At 41.3% G+C, this 6,000-nt stretch overlaps 1 protein-coding gene across 2 annotated transcripts in view; it reads right to left on the bottom strand.

Moving 5' to 3' along the window:
- The window catches only part of WDR7 (WD repeat domain 7), a 425,218-nt gene that overhangs the window by 124,429 nt on the left and 294,789 nt on the right, over positions 1 to 6,000 (bottom strand). The window lies entirely within an intron of this gene.

Below are 6,000 nucleotides of genomic sequence, written 5' to 3'. Positions count from 1 at the left end.
CCATTTACAACAGCCACCCAACAGATGAAACACTTAGGAATAAATTTAACCACAAAAACAAAAGATGTCTACAAAGAAAACTATAAAACACTACTACAAGAAACAAGAGACTTACAAAAATGGAAAACTATACCATGCTCATGGATAGGACGACTTCACATTGTAAAAATGTCAACACTACCCAAAGCAATCTATGGATTGCTAATCCAGATTCCAACATCATTCTTTAAAGAGATAGAAAAATTTATCACTAATTTTATATGGAAAGGAAAGAGATCTTGGATAAGCAAAGCACTTCTTAAGAAGAATAAAGTGGGAGACCTCTCACTCCTTGTATAGAGTTTCTGAGGAGTAACTGGTGAGTTGGAATGACCAATCTCGCAGTTCAAACCAACCTTGCAGTCCAGTACTTATCCCACAGCACCACACCAAGAGTAGGCTTACTGACCTAAAAATGCATTGTGGTCCACCTATGCACCTGGTTTCTCTAATTTTCAGAGAAAAATTCTTTTCAATATCAATGCTAATCATGACAGACAAGTTTCTAAGTTGGTCTTTAATTTCATTTTCTATTTGTGAATACCAGTATTTTGCTAATGCTTCTGCCCACCCCACCACCCACTGGAACCCTGTCTTTCAGCCTCTCTACATTCCTTGTCTTCTCCAGATGGTACTCTGATTGTTATATCATTCGATCACCTTCTGCTGAATCAAAAACAGAAACAACCAAGCTCTGCACAGAATCACATCCTGCCTGGTATTCTGGCTTCCTTTTGTTTTGTGAACTTTTGTGCATTAGGTAGCATGCCTTGACTCTGGTGTGTACCTCCAGCATGTCTAATACAGCCCTCAATGTCGTCAGAGCTCCATGGTTAGGTATTAAATTCTACAGGGGCCTAAAAAAACCCCTCATGCCAGTTATTTGACTGAATTGACCAGGCCATTAAGTCAAAGTAATTGATCTGGTCATCCAATCCGAAACAGTGTAATTCTGCAAGTTGTTGTTGTTAAGTGCCGTTGAGTCAGTTGCAACTCACAGCAACCCTGTATAGAGTTTCTGAGGACTGGCTGGTGAGTTTGAATCACTGACCTTGTGGTTTAAACTGACCTTATCCTACAGTGCCACACTAGGACTCCATAATTCTGCATGTAGTTGCCTCTAAAGAGTGCATTGGGAGAGGGATCTATATGAATGGAGACAGATCACGCTATTAGAGGTTTGGGACTAAAGGGTGCCTGCCTTATTTTGGAACCTAGATATGAATATGGAAGTCACTCTACTTATCTGATCCTGCTGGGAGAGGGGGAAATGTAAACTTTCATCAAATAGCTCCTGATCTTGGCCAACTGTGAAAACACTCCCCACATCAAAGACAAAGATAACTAAATTTATTTTGAAAGTGCATGTTATTGTTGTTGTGAAGTGCCATTGAGTCAGTTTCAACCCACAGCAACTCTGTATAGGGTTTCCGAGGAGCAGGTGGTGAGCTTGAACCACTGACCTTGCAGTTCAAATGACTTTACAGTCTGATGCATTAACCCACAGTACAACGCCAGGACTCCTTGAAAAGGCATAGTTAATTATAAAACAACTGGAAATCCTGTCTTACCCTTTCCTGGTAAAACAGGTGTGTTACCAGTTGTCTTTCATTTAATGAGGGTTCTTCAGGTCCTCTCTGTCATGCTGGGGTATTCATTTAACAAACTCAAAGGTAGCCATTCCTTTGCCAAGTGTGCGTGTTTTAGATCTAGTTCCTTCATGCAGTAGTCAATTTACAGCAAATAAAATTGTGCTGACATGATTTTTGCTATATGGCTTTGTCTGATTATAAATTTTCTACTGAACATACGTTTTATGTGAGTAGAAAGACAAAAACGTTAAACTACACAATCCGAAAGCCATCTTCACATTTGTATGAAGTATACCTTTCTCTACTCCCTACCCCTAAGTTAAAAATATATGGTTGGTAGCTGAGTGAAAAGATCAACTCTTTCCCCAGCTCTAAATAATTCCGTAAGAGCCTTTTGGGTGGGAGGCACTTATTTGTGCATTACCAGGACAGGGTTAAGTTTCCAGTAGCTACATTCTCATTTGGTAAGCTGTGACGATTTCAGAGAAGCTACAGTTCATGGTGAGCAATGAGTCACCTTCTGCAGCAAAGACCCAGCAACGTGAACTAGTCAAATTCGATCAAAACCACATTCAAGCAAAGAGAGACACAATTCTAATCTAAGAGTAGGAGGATTCTTCTGCTCCTTTATAAAGTATGATTTTCTACTGTTTCTCATGTTTTATTAATATGGACAAAATTATGCTGATCTACTAAAATGATGGATCTTATGAAAAAAAAATGCAACACATGTCTTGTTTTGTTTTTTCCTACACAATAAGTTTAGGATGGCCCAATCTAAGACCTCAGTGAAGTAAAGCCTCGACTGTCTATTAAACAGCTCATTGTGAACCAGAAGCCCACAATAATTCATTAAAATATTTTCTCACCTACGAGTCCACCTGTGAATCACTTGTCACATGGCCCAAAACAAAACAAAACAAAACAAAAACAATGGGATCAATAAACATCATGATAAATGGAGAAAACACTGAAACTGTCGAGGATTTCATCTTACTTGGATCCACAAGCAAATCAACTCAATAGCAGTCCAAAAATCAAATGACATATGGCATTCGGAAAATCTGCTGCAAAGACCTATTTAAAGTGTTAAACAGCATCTATGATATTTTCAGTTTTCTCATATGCATGTGAAATCTGGACAGTAAATACGGAAGGCCAAAGAAGAACTGATGTGTTTGAATCATGGTGGTGACAAAGAGTATTTAAAGTATCCTGAAATGCCAGAACAAACAAATGTGTCTTAGAAGTACAGCCAGAATGCTCCTTAGAAGCAAAGGTGACTAGCCTTTACTTCATGTGCTTTGGACATGTGATCAGAAGGACATCATGTTTGGTAAAGTGGAAGGTCAGCAAAAAAGGAAGACCCTCAATGAGATAGACTGCCACAGTGGCGGCAACAGTGGCCTCAAACACGCCAACAGGTGTGAGGAGGGCGTGGGGCTCAGTAGTGTTTTGTTCTGTATTGATAGGGCATGTGTCAGCTCAGACTCGACGATACATAAAACAGTCACAACATGGGGGCAGTATAACGGGGGTCAGGGCCTTAGCTGTCATAATTTCAGAGAACTAATGTGACCTTGGAAAAGCTGGGTGCTCTCTCTAAACCTTATTTTACTCACAAGGATATTAAAAATACTGGATGAAATACTCTTGATGGAGACTTTCATCTGTAAAACTTTCTGATCATTTATATGAAACATTTACAGCCTGAAAATTACTTGCCATGTATGATAATACATGATTCACACACTCACAGAGCTTACAGATATTTCAAGAAGGCTTTTCAGTTCTATGATGCATAAAATACTTACTGAAAATGATTTTACTAAACAACTAGCAGTATTTCAATTCCAAAGATGTAAAACTGTTAAGTCCTATTTCTAAAATCAAAAGGCGTAATGAATTCTAGATAAGTACTATTTAATCTTGAGATTAAACCTACATACTGTTTTAGGACACTAGCAGTCTAGGTAGCGTAGTGGTTACGAATCAGGCTGAGAACCGTAATGTCAGCAGTTCGAAACTACCAGCCGCTCCGCGGGAGAAAGATGAGGCTTTCTATTCCCGTAAAGATTTACACCCTCGGAAACCCCGTACAGGGTCGTTATGGGTCGGAACCGACTTGACGGCACTTAACAAAAAAAAAAAACCAAAAAAAAGCAGTCTAGGAGCCCTGGCAGCACCGAGGGTTAATCATTGAGCTGCTTTTTTTTTTTTTTTTAAAAAAAAAAAGGCCATTCTGGGGACGAAATAAAAGTAGTGTTCCCATAAAGGTGTTGTTGTTGTTGTTAACTGCTGTCAAGTTAGTCCTAACTCATAGAGACTCTGTATAGGGTTTCCAGGGAGTGTCTGGTGGATTTGAACCACTGACCTTGCAGTTTAAACTGACCTCGTGGTCAAGTGCTTATCCTACAGCGCCACACCAGGGTCAAAGTCCTGGGACCCCTAGGGAGCAATTCTGTTCTGTCCTACAGCGTCCCTGTGAGTCGGAATGAACTCAACAGCAGTGGGTTTGGGGGTTTTGGTGTTTTTTTTTTTTTAGCAATCTTAGCAGACGAGAGAGAGGAAGAATCACCTTCAGTTATAAAATCTATCTTTCCAATGTTGGCAGCAGCTCAGAGCTGGCCATCTCTCCTCACACCTTAAAGGAATGGGGATCAAGAAGAAAACACAGCCCATGTTGTTTTCCTTTTCCAGTGAAGGAGAACTAAGATTCTTAGTAGCACAAACATAACATAAAAGCTTCTTGGTGAACAAGCTTAGCATCCCCGGGAGAAGCAGAGCAGCTGCACACTGTTGATGTGTACACAGTCAATCAGGCTGGAGAAGGAGCCGGGCAGCAGGGCATCGGGAGGCTAAGATGCACACTTAGCCCCCTGCCACACCGCTGCTCCCATCCCCACCGCCTCGGTACCACATGTGCCATGGAGGGAACAGGCCATTTTCCATCTAAATCTTGTTATAGATTAATAAGCAAACATTTTCTTGCTTATTATGCAATTTATCATGATGAAAATTACATTGGACTCCTCAAGGCTACATGCTGATACATTCATTTATTCAGAGCTCTGTACAGACAGTCATACTAATCTTCGTGACAGAAAAGGATGCGATTGCTAGATTTAAGTGACCGACTAGAAGATGACAGTGTTTGTGTCTGTGGACATACCGCATGCAGATAAGACATAAAGGTCTCTTTGCTAATCTAAGTGTCTTTAAAAGGGATTTCAAAACAAAACACAAAAGACTAAAGCTAAAATTAAAACCCACCACTTCTCCCAGGAAACAGTAAAACTGAGTGCATATTGTGAAAATTGTGTGCAAGTCAGATATAAAAACGTGATAAAATTAAGCCAGGGTACAATTTGGGGCAATCAAAAAATGTTCTGGCATCAGCAGATAAACCAAGGAGGCTGGGGGTCTCCTTGGAGGGTGTGCAGGGCAGCTGCAGCAGAAGTGAAAACATGACAGCTGTGTTCAGGGGCCAGCTGTCCTTTACTACGAAGTACCAACTCAGTGGGGCTCAGTGGGGCTCCCATTCCCTCTGAATCTTTAGAGTCAGTGGGGAACTTCCTGGTCTCCTATAGCCAAAAGCCATGATGCTACCACTATGCCAAATGTTCCCACCATATGGCCTGTGTTTGTTCCCGTTAAGTATCTTCAAGTTGATTCAGACTCATAGTGACTCTGTAGAGGGTTTCCAAGGAGCAGCTGGTGAGTCTGAACCACTGACCTTGTGGTTAACAGCCCAGTGCTTATCCTACAGCTCCACACCAGGACTCCATCATATGGGGAACATCCGTTAATCTCTTACTAGGTCCTAAGTATATTCCTAAGGTGTCAAGGATTTCATTTGACTTGGAGCCACAATCAAAGCCCACAGAAGAAGCAGTCAAGAAATCAAAGGACCTACTGCACCAGGAAAATCTGTTGCAAAAGACCTCTTTAAAATGGCAAAGAGCAAAGAAGTCACTTTGAGGACTAAGGTGTGTCTGACCCAAGACTTGGTATTTTCAGTCACTTCAAGTCATGTGAAAGCTGGACATGGCATCAGGAAGACTGAAGAAGATCTGATGCCCTGGATTTATGGTGCTAGCAAAGAATAATGAAAGTACTAGGGGCTGCCAGGAAAACAAATCAATCTTGTCTTGGAAGAAGTACAACCTGGATGCTCCTAAGACACAAGGATGATGAAACTTAGTTTTGTGGACTTTGAACATGCTGTAAGGAGGGACCAGTCTCTGGAGGACCTCATACTTGGTAAAAGGGAGGGTTGGTGCACCAGAGAAGACCCCCAAGGGATAGACTGGCACAGTAGGGCAGGGCACTCTCCTAGTAACTCTTCTCCCTTTCTCTAGCTCAGCCC

The sequence above is a fragment of the Chrysochloris asiatica genome, unplaced genomic scaffold, assembly GCF_000296735.1.
Source record: "Chrysochloris asiatica unplaced genomic scaffold, ChrAsi1.0 scaffold00021, whole genome shotgun sequence".
Classification (NCBI taxonomy): domain Eukaryota; kingdom Metazoa; phylum Chordata; class Mammalia; order Afrosoricida; family Chrysochloridae; genus Chrysochloris; species Chrysochloris asiatica.
This window is presented reverse-complemented; position numbering and strand designations above follow the sequence as displayed.